At 32.0% G+C, this 23,599-nt stretch overlaps 2 pseudogenes; both read left to right on the top strand.

Moving 5' to 3' along the window:
- Nucleotides 1-6,224: 6,224 nt before the first annotated feature.
- On the top strand, nucleotides 6,225-12,097 carry LOC120146484 (annotated as a pseudogene).
- Nucleotides 12,098-18,591: 6,494 nt separating this feature from the next.
- Nucleotides 18,592-23,302, top strand: LOC120146489 (annotated as a pseudogene).
- The last annotated feature ends 297 nt before the right edge of the window (nucleotides 23,303-23,599 follow it).

Below are 23,599 nucleotides of genomic sequence, written 5' to 3' on the forward strand. Positions count from 1 at the left end.
GACACTTTATGGGTGCACCTGTTTTCCATTCATTCTGGAAAAAAATATTGACACAAACTATATTAGTGTCGACACATTATTTAGACATATCCTCTCATAAAACCGGTATATTGTACCGGTTAGATTGAAAATTACATATTACATTATACTTTTGGGTTCGATGATTTTGGGATCGACACTTTTTATATATGGATCGACACTTTATGGGTGCACCTTGTTTTCCATTCATTCTGGAAAAAAATATCGACACAAACTATATTAGTGTCGACACATTATTTAGACATATTCTCTCATAAAACCGTTATAATTGTACCGGTTAGATTGAAAAATTACATATTACATTATACTTTTGGGTTCGATGATTTTGGGATCGACACTTTTTATATATGGATCGACACTTTATGGGTGCACCCTGTTTTCCATTAATTCTGGAAAAAAATATCGACACAAACTATATTAGTGTCGACACATTATTTAGACATATCCTCTCATAAAACCGGTATAATTGTACCGGTTAGATTGAAAAATTACATATTACATTATATGGATCGACACTTTATGGGTGCACCCTGTTGGCCATATTGTAAATTTGCCTTTTACTTCCAAGTATCGACATGACCCTTAATGTGTATAAGAAACATGTACAACAACATACTGCTAACTTTTCTCATCTCATTCATAATTATATTCACATACAAAAATATAAATCGTATACAAAATTATAAATCTTATACAAAATTAACTCGACATTTACATCATTGCATCCTTTTGTTATTCTTATGTAATATGCAGCTTTTGTTATCTCCTGTCTTCGTTCATTTGATTGTGGCTTACGAGATCATTTAATACTCGCGATCGATCCCAGTCTCCAACAACCTATATTCAAATTGTCAGAACGTTAAGTATTGTCAACTACAGCATTCAATCTACGACTTTTAACAATTTTACCACAAACAATTTTTTCTATCCACTTACAAAATCACCAGTTGCCCCTGTAGAACCGATCGATTCCATCCACATCATCACATACATGCCGCAATCATATCTGTTACAAAATTTGAAAACCACACATGTCAATTATGATGAATACTGCATAAATTAAGCTTTCTATTTGTGATAACATCTCATACCCATTCAATTGCTTATTCTTCTTATGCTCCACAAATTTGAAGTTTTTCAAGGGATACTTTCCTAGAGATCCACATGACTCAACCCAAATGCGTTTCTTATTATAAGAATCTAATATTTTAATCTGCATTAAATAGAAGAAGTTATGCACCAAAAAATTATGCATTATAATTTACATAATGTCCTTTCATACATACATACATACCAATCTCTTAGCATCCTTCACTCTCTGTTTAGCTGCTTCAGTTGTAAACATACTATCATATATTGTTACAACATGATCTACCATATCCAACACCAACAGATACCAGTGTGAATTATGGTAGTTTATTGTGATCATTATCTGCAACAAATTTCACACCCAATTTGACAAAATTCAACATTCTATATCCGAAAACATCATTTGCAATTGGTATGGTGTCTTACCTTCTCACAGTCGGTGAATTTCACATAGTTATCCAATATGACACCCCAGAAGGTAGAAATATTCTCAACACTTTCTTTATTGTTGGCTTCCAACGCCTGTTGCTGTAATTACGCAACAAACATTATTAATTTACCGTCTATAACACTACTTTTCAATATTATTAATTTAACTCACCACTAAGAGGTATGGAAGGTAGCCAATCCTCCGGTGTGACTTTTGAGAATCGTAGCATATGGTCCAGGCGAGCAAATCGATAACCTAACAAAATTAATTACACAATCAGAACATATTCAATAAGTTTTATTTATTTTTCTACTTTCTACTTACCACACCGCAACCATTCTGTAGGCTTCAACGTTGCAACGTCGTATACAGTAGCGAATTGATTTCCCATTGATATTACAGAATATCTGTATGAATCATTAGGATTAATATCTTGTCATGAAATATTTAAATATCACTCACAAAACAATATTTCACTTACCCCGATTCTAACTCGCTATTCCATAAATAATCACAAATTGCAGCTTCGATGTCATCAATTCCGGTTGGAATGTCCGCTTTTCAACCTACAATTTTGCATACAAATTTTTGTCACAACAACATAATAAAATCAAATTAAGTATTCTTTTATTAAACTTACCTTTTGCTTCTTCTTCTGGGGTGCAGGACATTCCGAATCCAAAACTGCTGCTATGACACTCCGGTGTATAAATGACATCGACTTCCTTCCTCCTCATTCTTCCATCTCTTCTTCTTCCTCCTCCCTCTTTTCTTCTTCATATTTTTTCAGTTCATCGTACTTTTTTCTACATAGCTCTTCATATCTTTTATTTCACCCTTCAATTGAGCTCCTCATCCGAGTATTATCAACCACCCCCTTCACCCCCGTAAGTTCACTCCTCAAATCAACAACCTCCTTCACCACTCCTCAAATTTTCTCCCGTCACCATCTTAATATCACCCCTTAACACCGAAACTTCTTTCACCACTTCACCCCTCAACACCTCTACTTCTTTCACCACTCCATCTATTTTCCTTCCACTACCCCTTATGCCTCTCGAGTTTCTCTACGACTTGATCAAGTTTCTCTTCGACTCTTGATTGTCTTTGCATGATTTCAAATTGGATTTTTTTGATATCAGCCAATTCAGACATCAAAATGTCGAAGTTACTCTGTTTTGCTTCACCGTCGTCCCACTCACCTTCATCCCCCAATACAACCATCCCCCTTTCTTCTCCTCTGCCTCCACTGCCTCCTCTACATCCTTGCCAATAACCTTCAAAAAATTAAATTACAATATTAAGACATTGATATATTCTTAATATTATTTAATTACATTTATTACCATTTCTTGCTTCTTCCCTCTATCCAACTTCAACTTCACCATCACTCTAACCACCTCTTCCTTCCCCCATGCACGGATGCGTGCCACTCCGGTTCTTTCATAAGCCGGCACTGCCTCACAGCCCGACCAAAAATCGAACAGTGCAACCTGCATTTATAATAAAATTTATATTTTTATATAAAAACACAAAAAAGTGATTCAACTCATTTACCTCTAAGATTGCTATGCACCCTTTGAGGTATCTCTGGCTGCCCTTTTAAAGGTGATAATTGATTCAATCAATCTCGAATGGATATATTTAGCCCAATTGAATTCACCCTTCAAGCCTTCATCGCAAATGAGCTTCATATATTCCTTGTTCGTTGACGTATCACCGTTGGACAAAGAAATATACCGACAAGGTACAATAGAACTCGGGCCTTCAGCTCATCCCCCAAGTAAGATCCACTTTGATATCCTCTTCAACTTCAGTATATGTCACCTTATGATTCAAACCATATTTGGAGGCAAGTGCTTTCCAGTTCTTACTCCTACAGACTTCTATAACACTTTTGCCTTTGTTTTGTACCCCCAATACGGCTGCAGCAGTCGATACCCCAGAGGGAATGAATAATCACCATACTTAGCCATACATTGACTGACGTCAAATTGTGCCATCAAGGATCGACACAATTCCCTCCGAATAGGTCGATCCCTTACTCCGATCAACGATCCAAAACCTATTTCTCCAAGCACATTCAACTGACCCTTCTCCTTAAGGTGTTTAATAATAAATTCACCCTTTTAATGCTGCATCTTGTCGACACTTCCTACATTTTTAACAATATATAATGTTATAGTTCTTATATTTTTGTATCAACGTATTTACAAGTTTAATGAATACCTTATTTTCATGTGCTTTCCTCCGTTCTTTGTATTCTTACTATCATTCCTTGACTGTGTGATGTAAGGTTCCTTTTCAGCATCACTCATTGAATTCCATTTGGACCTCACATCTTTTTTCACCTAATATTAAACATAAACGTTTCTTATCAATACATTAACACTAAATACTAATACTACTCAATGTCAATTTCATTTTACATACCGAACCGCTCTGTGTGCCATCTCCCTTCATCCTTTTGCATTCGGCCATACTGTTAACATTTAAAATTTGTAATCAATTTAAAGTTTATCGATACTTTAATCCAATTACCATTTCAACAATAATAACAAAAAGACATTGATACTTACTAGAAGTACATATATCCACCCTTTGGTTGCTTTCGAGTCTCGGCCTCAATTTCAAAGTCATCTGCTCACCAACAATTTTCCAACCCATTGACTCCATTTTTCCTTCATATATCAGTTTACGCAAATCAAATTATTTTGTTACATACACTTTTCAATATACAAATATAGATAACTACTCTTGTGGTAAAACGGTTTTCTTCAAAAGAATTTGAATGGCCACACCAAATGTGTCGGCACATTTACAACCTATAATATCATTTTCTACCTATAATATTTAATAAAATATCGACATTTATATTTTCCTTGAATATCTATTTCTACCTGCAATCGGTCCCAAATGCTTCCTTACTCCAAAACCCCAAACAACACATAAAAAACCCTATCGCGATTACTGTAATAATAAAAATTAGGGTTTCGACAACATACTTTTCGATTCGACTGCAGCAACAAACAAACAAACTTCGCTTTAGAAACGCCTTCTGAAATGCAGCAACAATTACTCTTCGATTTCAAAAACTCGTCCGTTCTATCTTTTTTCAGAGGATATTTAGCTATGGCCTTTATATTTTCATCGGATATGTTATTTATATTTAATCGATACAAACAAAAGTGTTGATACTTTTATGTCAGGTGTCGATACTTTCGAAATGATAATTACCTATTTATTTGAAAGTGTCGATAATTTATTACACGTACTTACGAAAGTATCGACACTTTCAATATATCCGTATCATTTACCGGTTTTAATCATTTTGATACCGGTTTTATCATATTTTACCTGTTATCGTTGTGGATCGATATATTTTTTAAAGTATCGACACATTATAGGCGCTATAACTGCTTCTCTTTTAAATTCACAAAGTGTCGATCCTTATATAACGTATCGACACTTTTAAATTTACGGTTTTATCATTTTGTTACCGGTTTTATCATATTTTTACCTGGTATATCGTTTGGATCGATATATTTTTTAAAAGTATCGACACTTTTAGGATTTAAAACTGCTTTGAAAGTTATGTAATTTATGTTTCAATTTATTTAATAGTGTTTCATGTTTTCCACCTACAATATTAATTTAATAATTTAATTTACACAAAATTTTATTTGATTGTTTTGATATTTTATAAAATATTATTTAGAATTTAAATTTAACAATATTAACCAAATATAATAATAATATGTTTTCAACAGTGAATAAGTATGGACACTTTTATAAAATGATATACTTTTTTGAAAGTTATGTAATTTATGTTTCAATTTATTTAATAGTGTTTCATGTTTTCCCACTACAATATTAATTTAATAATTTAATTTACACAAAATTTTATTTGATTGTTTTGATATTTTATAAAATATTATTTAGAATTTAAATTTAACAATATTAACCAAATATAATAATAAATGTTTTCAACAGTGAAATAAGTATGGACACTTTTATAAAAATGATATATACTTTTTTGAAAGTTATGTAATTTATGTTTCAATTTTTTTAATAGTGTTTCATGTTTTCCACCTACAATATTAATTTAATAATTTCATTTACACAAAAAATTATTTGATTGTTTTGATATTTTATAAAATATTATTTAGATTTTAAATTTAACAATATTAACTAAAGATAATAATAAATATATTTTCACAGTGAAATAAGTATGGACACTTTTATAAAAAGGATAGATAATTTACAATATAACAGGTAAAAATATGACAAAACCAGATTCATTATGACAAAACCGGTAAAATTTACTTGATATGTTAAACGTATGGACACTTTTATAAAAAGGATAGATACTTACCGATAACCAAAGTTTACCGGTTACCAAATTTTTTAATAGTTTTTCATTTTTTCTACCTAAAACATTATTAGTTGTCAACATAATAGGTACCGCTAAACCGAATTTATTAAATACATTTTAATGTATCCGGTAATACTGTATATTAGCCGTATATTAACCCGCCTTTCCTGAGACAATCCCAAATGATATGTATCAAATAAACAAAGCGTACAACCGAAATGGCTAAAAAAACATAAAGAAAAGAAAACATCATTCCCAAGAAAAATAAACGAATCAGAGTTTTATATAAAACCAAAGCCAGTTTCTGCTTTTCCACCATCGAACAGAGAAAAATGTTTTCGCTCTGCCGCTTTCTTCAATCTCAACTCGCCTACCGACTCGCTTCTCTTTGACTCTGTTAGTAACTCGAGTCCCTTAATCATGGATGGTCAAGCTCGTAGGAGACACGGCTCCCGCCACCGATCATGGTGTTGTACGTTCAATGCACCTCCGCCGAGTCCTGAAAACCCACATTTGTCTCAGCGTTATCATAACAATAATAGCAACCGCAAGACTAAACTCGGTCCACAACTTCCATCTCTGTTCCCAACTCACCCCGGAGTTCCAAATCCGAGTTGAGTATCTTGGGTCGGATGGACCCGCGTCGTATCCTTTCACCCGGACGAGTTTCACCAATAGATCACACCGATTCCTTAGAAGAAGATCGCCGCTCTTCACACGCAGTCCCATCCGCCGCCGCGGTTGATTCCATACCCAGATCGCGATCGCAGAGCTTTCGAGCCAAAATAGAGAGCCCGGATACAAATTCGAGTTTGGATCCTAGCGGGGTGGAAGAAGTGGGAGGAGAAGCGTACGATGTCAGGCTGAATTTGAAAAGGAAAAATGGCGGGGTTATGGTGCTGGAGCTGAAGTCGGCGGTTTTAGCTTCGAATTCTGAATTTTTTGCGGGTCTGATTGCAGGTTCTTCGGGAAGGAAAATGTGTAGAATAGAAGTTCCTGAGGTGGAAAATTTAGGGGTTTTTAAAGAAACCATCGAGCTTATGTTCGAAGAAGATATAGCCAAGAGGCTTGTCAAAATTGGGGTTAGTAGAGCCATTGACATTCTCGAGGTAAGCTTTCTTTTTATTTGATTGTTATCCTTTTGTATTGGAATGTCTAGTTTTTGTTGATGTTGTATTGAGAAAAATATGTTAAAAAAGAAGATAAAGTGTTTTAATAACTAAGAAACTTAGGGAGAATTCCTTAAATAGACCACACACACATACAAGTAATTATTCGCTTCAAAAACCATTAGTTGTCAAATCTGAAGTTTTTCTTTTCATTTGAACTTTAAAGATTGATCTAGTTAAGGGGTTGGATTTATTTGAAGATGCAGTTCGTTCATAATGTAGACAATTATTGTATATGATATTTTCTGCCGGAAGTTAATGATTAGGAAGTTCTTAATTTTATTAGAAGCATATGTTGAGCATTGTTCCATACTAATATTTAACAAAGCAAGGGGTTTTAAACAAAAAGCCAGTAAAAAGTTGTTGCCTGTTGTTCTCTGATCTTTCTAAAAAAATTTAAGACTGTGAAGGTCATTTAGGAGAACTTGGTTATTATTGTCAAGTTTATTGTTTTCCTTTTTTTGTCAGAAATTGGACTCTAATGCTCAATATGCTATACTTCTTTTTTTCTTTTAACTGACAATAGTATTACACACTGCAGAAAATAGGACAAGTTTTTGAATATGGTAAAACTTGATATCATGCTAGTAATTTCCCTCCCGGAAATTTAAATATATAGCTACACGTGTGGAAGGAAAGGGTATTATCATAAGGCATATTACGAGAGCTGCAAATTGGGAAGCGCATGAGTTAGCTATAGGTTGATTTTTAGGTTTTCTGTAGTGGTTAAAGGTGATGTGCCTTGGTTCTTCTTCTTAAGGGAGTTTTGGGTCATGTGTTATGTATTAAATGTTATGTTGTAAGCAGTTAGATGTTTAGGTGTGGAGGTGTATTATTGTTCACATTAATAAAAGTCAGAGGCACTCTTTTCCTCCTTCCTATGTCCTTCATGTTACGATTGTAACATGTAGGATATGAAGGGGTTTTTTAATGAGGCCTAATATTCTATCAAAAAAAATTTGTGCTAACAAGGAATTATTCCTATTTACTAAATGTAATATAGTGGAAAATATGGAGTCTTCTTGTGCAGGTTTTAGCAATGACTCCAGCAAAGGTTTGTTAATGTCTTTAGGGGGCAAAAAGAAAATAAACTTTTTCCTCCTACCTCTTTGTTATGTAATTCTATTTAATCGAATTAAGAGTTTTGTTTTATCAGTTGTGTTACTTATTTACAACTTGTTTTATCAGTTGTGTTACTTATTTGCAACTCCTTACCTTATTATCCGGTAACTTCCTAGCTGCAATTTTTACAATATTCTGTGTTTTATCCTTTTCTAGAAAATTCTTAAAACTGAATATCATTCTTGAAAATTCAGTTTCTCTACACAATCCTTTAATGTTGCTTCTTAGCTCTTGAAGCCATTTGTCTCTATAACTGTCATCGACTCCAATTCAAGCTTTATGTCATGTAAAAAACTTTATCCCTTTTGTTGCATAACTATTGGACTAAAACCTTTCTTTTTTAACCTTAGCCCCTCTAGAATAATCACTTAGGCAATTTAAGCTAACCTATTATTCCTTTTTTTGTCGTATGTAACTGCGAATAGATAATTTCATACTCAATAACTCCAATGTTTTGACCCTTGATTTTTTCTTTTGTATCTTTTACATAGAAAATTCCCACGCAATTTTTTTGGGGGGAGAGGTAGTTTATGTGTTGTCTGATTTCTGGAATTCTAGGTCCCCTGTTACTTGTTGCATTTTTACACTTTTCTAAACTGCATGTTCCTAATAATTTTATTTCTAAGTTACATTTATTTTTGAAGAACAAATTAAGATTTTCAATGCGACTTGTTTGATGACTACTCTTTCATGAGAAAGTCAAAAAGATTTTGTTCACTATTTGTGAATTCACTGCGTGATGGTAGGAGATTTTGCAGCTTAATAAATTTATTATCTAAAGATATTCAGTGTTGTTGAAGTGGCTAAGGCATAGCTCCTGAAAACAGAGGACCTCAGCCCATATTGAGCAAGGTACATTTGATCGGATCATGCTTGATGCATCTAGGCCCCTTTTTTATAGGCAAGCCAGTAGGTGCTAAATAGCCATCTAATTACCATCTAATTAAAGTTCTCTTTCTTTTATTCTATCATTCTATTTTTAATTTTACCTTTTATAGTAAAACTGTAAAAGAAGGGGGCAATATCTAACTATCTTCTCAATGTTTGAGAATTCAAAAACAAATTTAGGACCATAAGGATAAAATTCATCCAGTCTTCAGCACTGTTTTTAAGGTGTGCATCTACACATTATTAGTGTCAGACAACAATAGGCTTCATAGCTTTTTAGGCAAGACAAATTTGATTGGGCACATGCTTGGTGCGCTAGACACACTTTTCTGTAAGGCAATGGCACAAAAACACCTGCTTGATTGAAGTTCTCTTTAATTTTGTTAAAAGAATTTCAATAACTTTACATTTACCAATAAAAGGGGGATGATATTAAATTCTCTACTCTCATTTGAGTATAGACATGAGACCATAAAAAACCATGCATATTGGTCAGAGAAGAAAAAATTTAGCGTGTTTTTGGTACATACTTGACCAGTCTTTTGGGTTATTAACATAATTGTATATATTATGCTTAGTTTTACAGATACTTACACAAATACTCACATATACATATTGAACCTTGCTTCACTTTAGCAAGTGTTATTCTTTTTTGTGCCACCTCATGCAATTTTATTGGGTTCTTGCACTTAGAATGCACCTTGCACCCTTAGCAACATTGGTCTTTAGAATTATTAGCTGAACTATATATCATAAGCTTATTTTATATATTATATCCACAGACAGTATCTCATCGTGCCTTATCAATCAATCAAGTGCTTTTTTGCGCTTTTAGCAATATAAGGGTTTTAGTGCCTCGATTTTACTTATGCCCTTTATAATACTAAATAGATTAATTCTGTTATGATTTGGTGGCTTTCTATGTAATCTTTCCAGTTCCCTCATCAGTAAGAATGGCCTTGGCCTGCATTTACCTTGGTTTTGAAATGGTTGTTGATCTATTGTTCTTATCAACAAAAATCATCAAGCAATGCCTTTTCTCCTTTAGTTTTCTTAATTTGGTAGTAGATAATTGGGCTGTCGGTAGCTATAGCCTATAGGTCCTAAGTTTAAATAAATCAGCAAGGTGATGTCACCTACTTGTTGTTAACAAAGTAATCAGTTTCCCATGTAGATCTATGAGAAATATGTTGCACTTTCTATTACTTCATAAATGATATATGCTGAGGAGATATCAAATTATGCAGAGCCTGTAATAGGATAAGTTTGCTTCTCCAACATGGCAGAAAGGGCTTTCCCCTTGTTCATCTTTTTGTCTGTCTCTCACTCTCTCTACCAACCATCTAAACTGTTCTGTTCTCACTTCTCAGATGTAATGCAAACTACTGTGCTTTACACTTTTCCTGGTTTGTTGAGAGCTATTCTTGGTTAGTCAGCATGGTACCAGAGTTGGGCGTGCTACCAGATTTGATATAGTATCCTATAAGATTCCATATTAATCTAGAAGGTTCTTTCGATTACTAGATTGCTCATTCATATATGTGTGTGTGTATGTATTCTTTTTGGCAAATTAAATGCTCTGTGCAGTCAACTTTACTGCCTTGATGCCCATGCTGTGTTACTGTTGAAAAACAATTATATTTGCTTTATTTCAGTGAACTGATCATATATATGGTGATGATTTTCATATTGAAACTTGAAATATGTCGGCTTTAGTGTTCTTTTTCCTCCAGTATACAATATTGCGGAAGAAAAAAAGTTAAGAGAAATAGATGGTCAGGTATAACTGTACAAGATAATTTCAAGCACTTTGCTTGATCACTGCAATGTGAATTTTCAGCCGCCCTTTTAGGTATTACCATTTTCCCCTAAAATTCCTCAGAATACTGACATCATTTGAAACTGCTATCAGGTAGCAGCTGGCATTATGTTTCGCAGAGGTGTTTTGTCTTGTTTAAAGTACCTAGAAGCCGTTCCGTGGACTGAGGAAGAAGAAGAGAAATTAAGGAGCCTGTTTACAAGGTTCAAGTTTGATGATGCAACAAGTAGAGATATCTTGGCTAGATTATACTCTCATCAATCAACAGATAACCCTCAAAATTTAGCCAGACATCTTGTTTCATCCATCACCACCTGTTCTGATGCCAATGCAAGAAACGAGTTGAAGTCACTGGTGAAGGGTCTCCTTTGCAAAAGCTCAGTCTACGAGGAGCAACCCAACATCAACAAGGAGGATTTCTATGATGTTTGCCAATCCTGTTTGAGTGTGCTAGTCAACCTGTTTGAGGAGGCTTCTGATGCTATACCCCATGAAAAGATGGGCAAAAAGGAGATGGGTAAGCCTCTAATTGCACGCGTCTCCAGAGAGGTGGATAATATCAATTGGCTGCTAGAAATCTTGTTTGATCGACAAATGGCTGAGGATTTTGTTGATCTGTGGGCCCATCAAGGAAACTTGCTAAAATTGCATTAGCAAGCATCTCCCATGGTAAGGTATGAGCTAAGTCGTGTCTCAGCCGTTTTGTTCATTGCAATGGGTACAAGAAAGCTGCACTGCTGCTGGGAGGTTAGGTCGGGGCTTTTCCAATCATGGTTTGGGCGAATGCTATTGGATTTTGGTTGGCTACAAAGATGCAGAAAGGGACTTGACATGAAGGCATTGGAGGAAGCTATGGGTCAAACCCTCCTTACACTTCCTTTGAAGCAACAGTATGTTCTGTTTATGGAGTGGTTCAGATGTTTCTCCAAGAATGGCACTGAATACCGTAATCTGAGCAAGGCCTTCCAGATATGGTGGCGCCGATCTTTTCTTAGGGGCTCCGAAACACACGCTGTTGAATCTAGGTAACCGAGTAATATCTTTTCGTCTTTTGTTTCCATTTGTGTGATATTATTCGCATATTAGTGTAGCATGAAAGATTGATAAACATCTGCAAGGGAATGGATAATAATGTAGAATCCATGTGGAAGTGTTGTCATAGGAAACTTGTATCTTTAAGGGTGTGTTTGGTTCACGAAGTGTAAGATTACCAATGGGAAAAGATTACCAGTGGGAATAAAAGATTACCAGGGAATAGGATTACTGAGAATGTTGTATTTTGTGTTTGATTGGTTTAGCAGAAATATAAGATTACCGTGTTTGGTTAAAGGAATAAAAGATTATTAGAATGTATATTTTACCAAATTGTCTTTATTATATATTTGTTTTTTAACAAGTTGAATTCTACTATAATATTACTATATTTAATTTATATATATATTTAAAAATTTTAAATTCATAAAATTTATATAATTTTTTTTACAAAATTAAAAATATAAATAGGTTTAATGAAAAGGTAAAATTTTATTTTAACCCTTGAATTTCATATAAAATTATAATTATGGATTTTTTTTTGTAAATCTAAAATAGTGTAAGGATAAATTTTTAATTTAACATTCGTAGAATTTTTATTATTCAATGATAGAAGAAGTATAATTTTGAAGAAAAAAAAATTTAAGGGTATTTTAGTCTAAAATGTCGGTAATCTAACAATACTTAAGAGAATGGAGGTAATCACATTCCTGGTAATATACCTAAAAAATCACTGTTGGTAATAAAAGATTATCGATAATAAAATTACAGACAAATCAAACAGGGGAATGAGAATTACATTCCTCCGATAATAGAATATTACGTAAACCAAACGGGCTTAATAGTTTGATCAAAGGAGTAAGGTTGGAGTTGGTATTTGCGAGTTTGCAATTGTTCACCAATGTTTCGAAATTTTTAGCCGGCATAGATTACGATTGCAAATTGAAACATGCACTAAAAAAAAATTCCTCTCTCTCTCTATATATATATATATGAAACATTTTCTCAAAAACATGCACTCGAATTAAAGATCACATACATTTCCTCAAAAAAATTGAAACATGCACTCAAAAACACTTTCTCTGCATATAGGGATGACAATTTAATTAGAAACAACGGATTTTAACTTGACTTGATCCAATAGGATTGAATTTTTTTAAAAAAGGAAAATTGAGTTCAATTCGGGCCGGGTCAGATTTTTTAAGAGAGTGAGGTCGGGTCGGTTTTGGGTGAAGGATTAAAAAACTTTGACCCAACCTAGGGTAATGGTGTAATTTCTTTAAATAAATTTATGGATAATTAAAATAATATTTCTTCCACTTATTAGTCTTTTAATTATGTCTTTATTTTATATCGGGTCAGCTCGGGTATATTATAAAATTTTGGATCGGGTCAAAGTTTGATGGAGGATATATATTTTTCAGGTAGGTCAAATCGAGTGGATGATATGATTTCGAATGGAGGATATATATTTTTCGAATCAGATTCGGACTGAAGATATATATATTTTCGGATCAGATTAGATTGACAAAAAACTCGATCCTACCCAACCCGTTGTCATCCCTAGATATATGATAAATGACAAGGTCTCAAAATAAAAATTATAATAATAATTTTTTATAGAAGCTACTATTTTTAGATGAAATATTCAAAATTATAATGAATGTTTATGATCATGAACGTAAACTAACCATATAACTATGACATTTTCCTTTAATCTTTAATACAAAAACTAATTACTTAAGATCACACAATAATTATATAAGGAAAAAGTTAAAAATCTAACAAAAAAATCGAACAAAATATAAATACTAGCATATCTGATTATATCGACAAGTGAACCACAAAAGAAAATAAAGGTACAAAAAGATCACCATCAAATTAAATATAGTTCTTTCAGAAGAAGCTTCCCTCATAGGTTTCGGTGCTTTCCTTGAGCATTACTCCAGTTACCACTCGGTGGAGGCCACAAACAAAATATTAGCGACTGCCTCGAATTGATCAATGCTCCTCTGCTTTTCGATCCTTTCATTCTTGCTTGAGGTTCGCCATAGAAGGATTTCTCTTCCCGTCCCTCTCGCTAACGCTACCTTACGGTACCCCTCGTACTAAGATCGAGTTTCTTAAAGTCCCTTGGTCTCACTATAAAGAAAGGGAGAGGGTCACTTTAAGCTAGACCAAACCAAATATGACAAGTAGTGGGGTCCTGATCTAATCCTTGGCTAAACCTTGGAAATCTTAATGCCATAATGCCTTTCAAATCCTCCTAGCCATTATCATACTGCAATAATTCTTGTTAAGAAGGCAATTCCACCCAAAAGGTGATGGGTTACCCTTATATCACGTCCTTGTACAATGCTCAAGGCTCTAGGCTGAGTAGCAAGAGCAATTTTTAATTTATTATGAGCCTAAGCGATGGATTCAATAAGTTCTTACCAATAATCAGATCTGCTGAATAGAAACATTAAACTAAAAGCTTATATAAAATGAGCACCTAAGAAAAGAAGCTAATATGTAGATAATAAAGAACTATAAGACTGAATTACCTGGGATGCTTGTGCCCATAAGATATTGTGGAGCCACACATTAATAGTAATAGAGCTATGCACAAAATTTCCTCATGTGACATGAGTTACCCAAATCATAAATCATAATCGAGTGAAGTGAAAAGACTATTTACTAATGGAAATCGTGTATTCAAAATCAATTAGATGGTTCAAAGTAGGAAAGATATGCAAGATAACAAATAAATGCCATCTGATTAGTCGTAGCGATGTCAAATCCAACCCTAAAAAAAGATAAACTAAAATATTGACTAAACGATTGAAAACAAATCATGTCATAAAGGCAAAGTTATTGAAAATTAAAAACCAAAGAAAAATAAAGATGTGATATAAGAATTTAAAAGAAAATTTAGAAATAACGAAGAAGACAACTAACACAAAGATTGATATCATCTTCTATCAATTGAAAATGAAGAAAAAGATAAACAGCTTTAAAATAATTAATATAAACATGATTTATTTTAACTCATATCATATAAATCTTAATTCTCTCTCCCTTAAACGCTAAACCCTAAGCAAAGAAAAAATAAAGATGTGATATGAGAATTTAAAAGAAAATTTAGAAATAACAACAGAGACAACTAACACAAAGATTGATATCATCATTTATCAATTGAAAATGAAGAAAAAGATAAAAAAAAAACTTTAAAATAATTAATATAAACTTGAGAAAACATCTAAAGGAATAAGACTAAAGTCCATCAAATTTAAAGGTATTATGTGAATGAAAACCCTACCTTGTTGATTGAAGATCCCAAAATCTAAGTTCAAAAGGACAACCTAATTGCATAACCCGTCTACGATCATCGTGGGGGTTTCTTATCCCAAGTTCGTTCCTATGGTTTAAATAGTGATCAAAGTGGTATAGGCTAAACAAAAGCTTTTAATGACCATTGAGTGCTGCGATGAGGTGAGCAACATAAGTCACATATGCGAGTGTGAAGTAAGGTCGCTTCAAGGAGACTGCTGGGCATAGTTCTCTCAAACTCTTGTAGAACCAAGCTATGTCCATGGCTTTAAGGACATACCAATGAGAACTAAATTCTTGTCAAACGGGAGTTGTGTGAAGTATGTCATCATTTACACAAACAGTAAAACCGTTCAAGGACATTGTGTCTACTGTTTAGCTAGTAAAGTAAATATAGTCACAATAGAAGGTTCATAGGAGGACACCTATCTATCTTATGCAACTATTGATCGTAGATGCTATCACCACATCGTGTCAAAATGTTTTTGATTAAATCATCAATTTGATTCATGTGAGGATTGTTGAAAAAATGGGAAATTACTTTGATGGATTTAATATTTATATTAATAGGATAATTTGATTTGAATATTAATAGGATAATTACACTTTGAATATGTTAATTTAAAAAGTCATTTATTATCTTTTTTAACTTTGAATATTAAATATAATTATATATTTTTGAATATTTTAAAATTAAAATAATATTTATTTAAGCTTGAATAATAAAAGGAGTGTATATCGGTTTAATATTTTAAATTTAAAAGATATTATTATCTATTTAAATTTGATATTAAAATATATATGGTTGGAGTAAAACTCTCTTGAAAATCTCCTATAAGTACTGAGTAAATATGTTAGATTTTTCATATCTTAGAATTTAAGAATATTTTTTTCTTGAAAAATATTTTCTCTTCTTAGAAAATATTCTTTTTCCTCCTTAGGTTTTTGGTGATAGTCGAAGTAAGGATAATTTGTGATCTCTACTGTTGTGTTACTGTAGCTAATCATCTAGTTGTTGTATCTTGGGAGACAACGATCAAAAGATCTCAAGCACAAAGGAGTGGCCGAAAATCTGTTTTAAGAAAACTTTGTAGCGACATGCCTCAACTGATCCCGATTACAAAATAAATATGATTTATTTATGAAAAATAGATTGCGGAAAATTATTTAGAGTAGTAACAAATTTTCATAGAAACGGAAAGATAATAATTTAGAAAATTAATTTAATAGTTTAGGATCATTATTTAAATAGTCTAAAATAATACATTAACTTAATTAATTATTTGACATTTAATAATTTAAAAATTAATTTAATAAATTTTTATCATTATTTTATGGAGTATAAAATATAATATTAAATTAATAAATTATTATTCACGTTAATAAAGTTAGAAATTAAAATAGAAAATTAAATAAAATTTTACATAAATTCTAAAATGATAAACTTTATCATGATTTTTTGAAATTAAAATTAGACTATGTAAAAAATGTTGCAAGATTTAATATTTATATTAAATTCAGAGTCTTTTAGTATTGTAAATTAAAAGATATTATTTAATTTAAATATTAGTAGAATAATTATTCTTTGAATGTGCCAATTTAAAAAGATATTTATTATCTTTTTAACTTTCAATATTAAATATAATTATATGTATTTGAATATTTTAATTTAAAATAATATTTGTTTAAGTTTGAATGATAATAGGAGTGTATATTTGTTTAATATTTTAAATTTAAAAGATATAATTATTTATTTAAATTTAGATATTAAAATATATCTGGTTGGAGTAAAACTCTATTAAAAATCTTTTATAAATTCTTAGGAAACATGTTAGGTTTTTCATATCTCATAATTCAAGAACTTTTCTTTTCTTGAAAAATATTTTTTCTCCTTCTTAGAAAATATTCTTTTTCCTCCTTATTTTTTTGGTGATAGTCGAAACTGATGTGCTACTGTAACTGATCATTTATTTGTTGTACCTTGGGAGACAGATGACCAAAAAATCTCGAATATCAAGGAGTGTCCAAAAATCTATCTTAAGGAAACTATGTAGCAATAGACATCAATTTATTCCGATCACAAGATCAAAAATAAAAAGTCTTTTAATTTTATAATTTTTAAAGAAATTTAATTTCTTCTATTTTCTTTTTTCTCATGTTGGAATTTCGTCTTGGATTATTTTTTCTGATAACAAAAAATTACAAAGTAAGTACACAAATGATTCCTAGACCATATGGAAATGTTTTGTTGAATCTCTCAACTATCAAAAGTTACAAAATGTTTCTTTAACTATAGGGCGTGCTTTGTTGAGTCCCTCGATTAATTAAAAGTTACAAATATTCACCTGACTATTCATTTATTCCAAACTCATCATTTTTCGTTAAAATTTGATAATCATCTGATCTAGACGTTAACATGCTGATTGAGATATGATAATCGTTTAAGATTATGAGATTAGATTTTATCATATCTCATTCAGCATGTTAACATCCAACTCAGACGACCATCAATTTTCTAACGAAATAGGACATGTTTGGAACATATAAATAGTTGAGTGAGCATTTTATAACCTTTAATAGTCGATGGACTCAACAAAGCAACACCCTAAGTCAGAAGACCATTTTAATAGTCGATAGACTCAACAAATCAATGTCTTATAGTCGAGGCTATTTGTGTACTTTACCCAAAATTATTTAATAAAGGCAAATTGATTTCGTTAGAATTAATTATGGATTAAAATTAATTTTACTATATTTTATTTAGTGGATATTTATGGGATATTCAAATTTAGACTTAAAATTTTAATTAATTAATTAAAATAAATAAAGTGAATCAAATTAAATAAATTGAACCTAATTAAATTTATAACATTTAATTAAGTATTTAGATTTAAACCTGAGTATTTGGTTAATATAATTAATTAGGCCCCACAACTCAAAATTAGGGCTAAAGATAAAATATCTAGTTTATGGACCAAAACGTTTGGAGAATTCTTAATACTCTTCCGCAAATCCAAACTTTTGGACGGTTTTCTATCTAAGGAGTAAGTTCGCGGAAAATTTCTTAAAGCCAGGGTATTTAAACTCCGTTTCTTGAATGGAGAGCCAACTCTTCTCCCATTGTTTTAAGCCGCCTTCACCGACTTCTTTTTCTCTCAAATTGTTCGTTGCCAAAATCCTCATCGTCCGTTCGCCGTAGCCGTGGTTCACACCGCTGCCTCCATAGTCTTCCCCTTGCCGTTCCGATCAAAACCTTACCTCGCGTCCTCCATCGTCGGTTGTGTCTCCCGTTCTCAAATAGTTCTGAAGGTTCAAAATGTCTTCTTCGCCATTTATGAACACCGCAACTCTGAGATCGGAACCTGGTGCTGCCTCGCCCTTTCCAAATGCAAGGCCTTCCGCGGCTACCAAATCTCCAATGATACCAAGATGCTTCAGTATATTAACAGCATCAGGAAAGCTCCTTTTGGAGCTCAGATGAAGCGTGTTATTGACATTTTTTTCAGGTTTTGTTAACCTTTTTAATTAAATCTTTAAGTTTTTGATGTGCATAATCAGCACGGACTGATTCAGAAATTTAAAGATTTAAGAATATGATCTAAAATTTTAATTTTAATTTTTTGAAAATAATGAGTAGATAAAAATTGTAATTTTTTTAACACATTAAATTAAATTTAACAATTTTTTCAAAGTAACATTTGATCCTATGTGTTTAATGCATCCGCCACGAAATCATAGTATAATCCCTTATTAACATTTCTATGTGATCTTTATTGTTGCAACTTGCACGTATCCATATAAACTCATGTTTTTCTGACTTAGAGGATGAATCTATTATGCAATATGTAGCAAAGCTGCTTTTGTTTGAGAAATTGACGTTATCAAATAACGGAGAATTCCTCTTATATGTCACACTTACATTAATCTTTTAAAGTTTCTTGTTTCAATTTGCATGTGATGTATCTTCTCTTCTCTGTCATTATCTACTGTTATTCTAATCACATCGAAGTTGTGATAGTTTTTTTACCCTGCACTTCTCATGGTTGTGTCGCGGTTGTCTTTTGGTTTGACTCGAAATTAGGCTTCGACTTGAATAATTGGGTTAGAGTCGTCACCGATCAATTATTTTAAAATAAATGGGTTGATCGGATACCTTATTTCTTATCAGATCTGCGTTTTACCAGAAATGTATCGGATTTGAGAGTCGGTTACAGTTAATGAAGGATTAACACCCTTAACTACCCTTTCGGTACCAATTTATTTGTCGATTGTCTTAATTGCGAAAAAAATTAAAAATAAAAATAAAAATTTAAATACTCAATTCCAATTATTTACCTTTGATTGGTTGAAATTCTTCTAGAAAATGTTGAAAATGTTAGATTGAAAAATAATATATAAAAAAACAAATAAAATAATAGAATAATAAAATCAAAAATCAAAACAAAAACAAAAACCATAAAAACAATATGAAGAAAAATAAATAAATAATAAAATAATAAAAATATACACATATATATAATAGAATGAATTGTTAAATAGTAATAAAAAACATGAAAAAATAAAGCAAAAAAAAGGTAAATAAATAGAAAAGGATTAAATTGAAATAAAAATAAAATGTTTGGTGAAATTCGAAAGGAAATCAGGGCATAAATTGAAATAAGGGGGCCAAAATGAACTCTATTAAAAAAAAATGGGGGACCTAAAAGGGGATTAACTCTATTTTCTTTAAAAACACACGGATCCTCTAGGGGATACGCTCGGGTCGGGTCAGTCCAGTGGGTCCAATAGATAGACAAAAAATTCCCAAATTACATTCATTCCTCACCTCTCTCTCAAAATAACCCTCTTCCCCAACTCTCTTAATTCTCTCAACTCCCCCTTCTTGGTCGAATGCCGGCCACCGCCCGGTGGCCTCCCCGACGCGACGGTCGAAAAATGAAAACTCACCAAAACGCTCTTCTCAATATCCCCGTCCTAAAACCGAGAGCAAAAACTCCTAAAAAAGCTCTGAACGACGTAGATCTACGCCCCAACTTTTGGATTTTACCTTTTAAATCCGACGACTTCTTGACTTCTGATGGCTCTTCCCTCAACACCGCAACTGGTTCGTGCGTAGCTTTGCTTCCGTTGTTTTGGGTTTATCGATGGTTTTTGTATTTGTCGACTGTTTTGGTTCTTTCTTTTGCTTTCTTGTAGTTTTGTGGTTGTTGTGGTTGTTATGATTCGTGATGGTTTTTGGTTGTTTTGTTATGATTGTTTACTATTCGTTCTCGTCGTTTGTTGGTTTCGATGGTTCTGTGGTGTTTCGATTGTGTTCGGTTTTGTTACCGATTGTTTCCGTTGGCAGTGTTGATGGATCCCGTTGCTTGGCCTCATCGGGGCTTTTATAGCCTCAGTTTTAGTCGTTTTGGGCCCTAAAATAAAGGGTTCATCCCGGTCATCCCGGGATAGGTCAGTCCCGGGATAACGGCCGACCGTTTCGCGCTTGACCCTTGGTTTCCTTGACTATGCGGCGCCAGTGCTAAAATTGTGTAACCCTAATACATTTGGGGATTAAGCTGTCAGGTCTAAACCTGATTGATTATCTGTTGGACTCGCACATTGAACCCTAATTTTGGACCTAGAAAAAGAAAAAAAAAACAAAAGAAAATAAATAAATAAAAAAAACCAAATAAATAATAAAATAAATTAATATATATTATATATATATATATTCTAAAATGTTTTCAAAATTTCAAAAACATTTTCAAACTATATATTATATATATTTAAAAATGTTTTTCAAAAAACTATATATTATATACTTTAAAAAATATTTTTAAAAACTATATATTATATATATGTTTTTAAAAATGTTTTCAAAACTATATATTATTTAAGTTTTCAAAATGATTTTAAAAAACTATATATTATATACATATTTTCAAAATGTTTTAAAAATTATATATTATATATATATTTTTTCAAAATTTTAAAAAACTATATATTATATAGTTTTAAAAACTATATATTATATACATATTTTCAAAATATTTTAAAAACTATATTATATATATATATATATATATTCTAAATGTTTTAAAAACTATATATTATATAAATTTTCAAAATCTTTCAAAAACTATATATTATATATATATTTCTAAAATCATTTGCAAACTATATAATATATACATATATAAAAATAAAATTAAAAATATACGGATGAAAATGAGTGTCTACATGTCGCTAATTCAAGAAAAATCAATTATGTTTTAGATTTCTTTTAGAGTAGTCGGTTCAAGTCTTTTTGGGGTCAGAGTTTGGAATAGCAACCGGTAGCTCCTTAATGGACCATTGTTGTATTCCTTTGTAGCGTTTTTAAGTTGAAAATGTAGGCGTTCTTCACAATTTCGTAAACATTATTCGAAGTTCCCTGAAAGGGAATTTCAGGTTTGGGATTCTGCTATATCATTACTGTCAAGAAGCTCTATGTCTGCCAATTTGATTTTACATCAAAGAATGGCCGGGGATTTGAGGTTTCACGGGTTATTCACCTTTTGAGATCTTGAAAAGGAGCTAGTTAACGTTTCTATGGACTTTTTAGATGTTTATTTTCTCTGCTGTCATTACTATCAGATATTATTGATTTGACAGAAGTGCTTTCTAAGAAGCTTAAAATTTTAACCATCTTACCGCCCTGTATTCATTGTTGCATACAAGGCAATCATTCACACCACAACAGATCAATGAAGCATGTTATGTTGATGTCAATGGAAACAGAGATGCCTTTGAGGGTGTGTTTGGTTCACGGAATGTAAGATTACCAGTCAGAATATAAGATTATCAGGGAATAAAATTACTGAGAATGTTGTATTTTGTGTTTGGTTGGTTTAACAAGAATATAAGATTACCGTGTTTGGTTAAAGGAATAAAATATTATTGGAATGTATATTTTACCAAATTATCCTTATTATATATTTATTTTTTTAACAAGTTGGAAAATATTTATATATTTTCTTTAAAGAATTTAAATTCATAAAATTTATATTTTTTTTACAAAATTGAAAATATAAAAAGTTTTAACAAAAGGGTAAAATTTTATTTTAATCCCTGAACTTCATATAAAATTTTAATTATAGATTTTTTTGTAAATCTAAAATAGTTTAAGGATAAATTTGTAATTTAACTTTCGTTGAATTTTTATTATTTAATGACAGAATAAGGATATTTTTGAGAAAAAAAAATTTAAGGGTATTTTAGTACAAAACGACGGTAATCCAACAATACTTTAAGGAAATGGAGGTAATGACATTCCCTGTAATATACCTAAAAAATCAACTATTGATAATAAAACATTATCGGAAATGAGATTCTCAACTAACCAAACATGAGAATGTGGATTCCATTCCCATAGAATCCCACATTAACCGAACAGCCCCTGAGGGCTTGAAGAAAAACCCAAAAGTAAATTTTGATGGAAAGCGCTTCTCTTATAAGGTGACAGTGCTTGGTTGATTCTCTAAACTTATAATAGGCATTGCCAGCATTGCTTAGTTTGAAGGATTGTATTTTTGTATATATGTTAGCAGGCTAAGTATCACGTGAAGAGTAGGGATGAACTCATCATTTTGTTTAGGGAATATCTACAGGCCATCCTTCTGACAGATCTGAAGGATGCATATCCGAATGTGATAGAGGACTTGCAGGCTCTGAAATCTGCTGGTCAAACTTGGCATATATCCGATTTTGACTCTCACAATGAAATTGTCTTTCCCAATGATTCCAGGGTAATTATGGAGGTGGATGACGAAATTAAAAGGCAATTCCGGTCGATCGAATTGCCACGAGACATGCTCGATATCGAGAAAGATCTGCAGAAGAATGGAATGGAACCTGCCACGAACACAGCAAAGAGAAGAGCTGCTGCTCAAGTGCAGGGCATTTCCTTCAAGCCCAAGCCTAAGCAGCAGGTCTTCTCCAGTAAGGCGAAGCTAGCGAATGGTCATATTCCTGAACTTTTTCAAAATATCAAAAATTCGCAATGACATTTTCTAGTGAATTCACATTATATTGACAGACTTTAAATTTGACTGAATCTGCACATCATTTTATTGTTATTCAAGGGTACGAAGGCCTACTGTACACGATTTAGTGATAGAGGGTAACATTTTTTAATTATTTATTTATTACTATTTGAATACAAATATAGTTATAATTATAATTACAAACAATATATTTCATACTATTTATCAAGACATTAATAAAAACATAAGCTTTAAACCAAAACAATTTTCTTTTTAAATCTCCAAGCACATGAATTAAGAACATCACGATAAGGTTGA

Source organism: Hibiscus syriacus, unplaced genomic scaffold (assembly GCF_006381635.1).
Source record: "Hibiscus syriacus cultivar Baekdansim isolate YM2019G1 unplaced genomic scaffold, ASM638163v2 tig00110927_pilon, whole genome shotgun sequence".
Taxonomy (NCBI): domain Eukaryota; kingdom Viridiplantae; phylum Streptophyta; class Magnoliopsida; order Malvales; family Malvaceae; genus Hibiscus; species Hibiscus syriacus.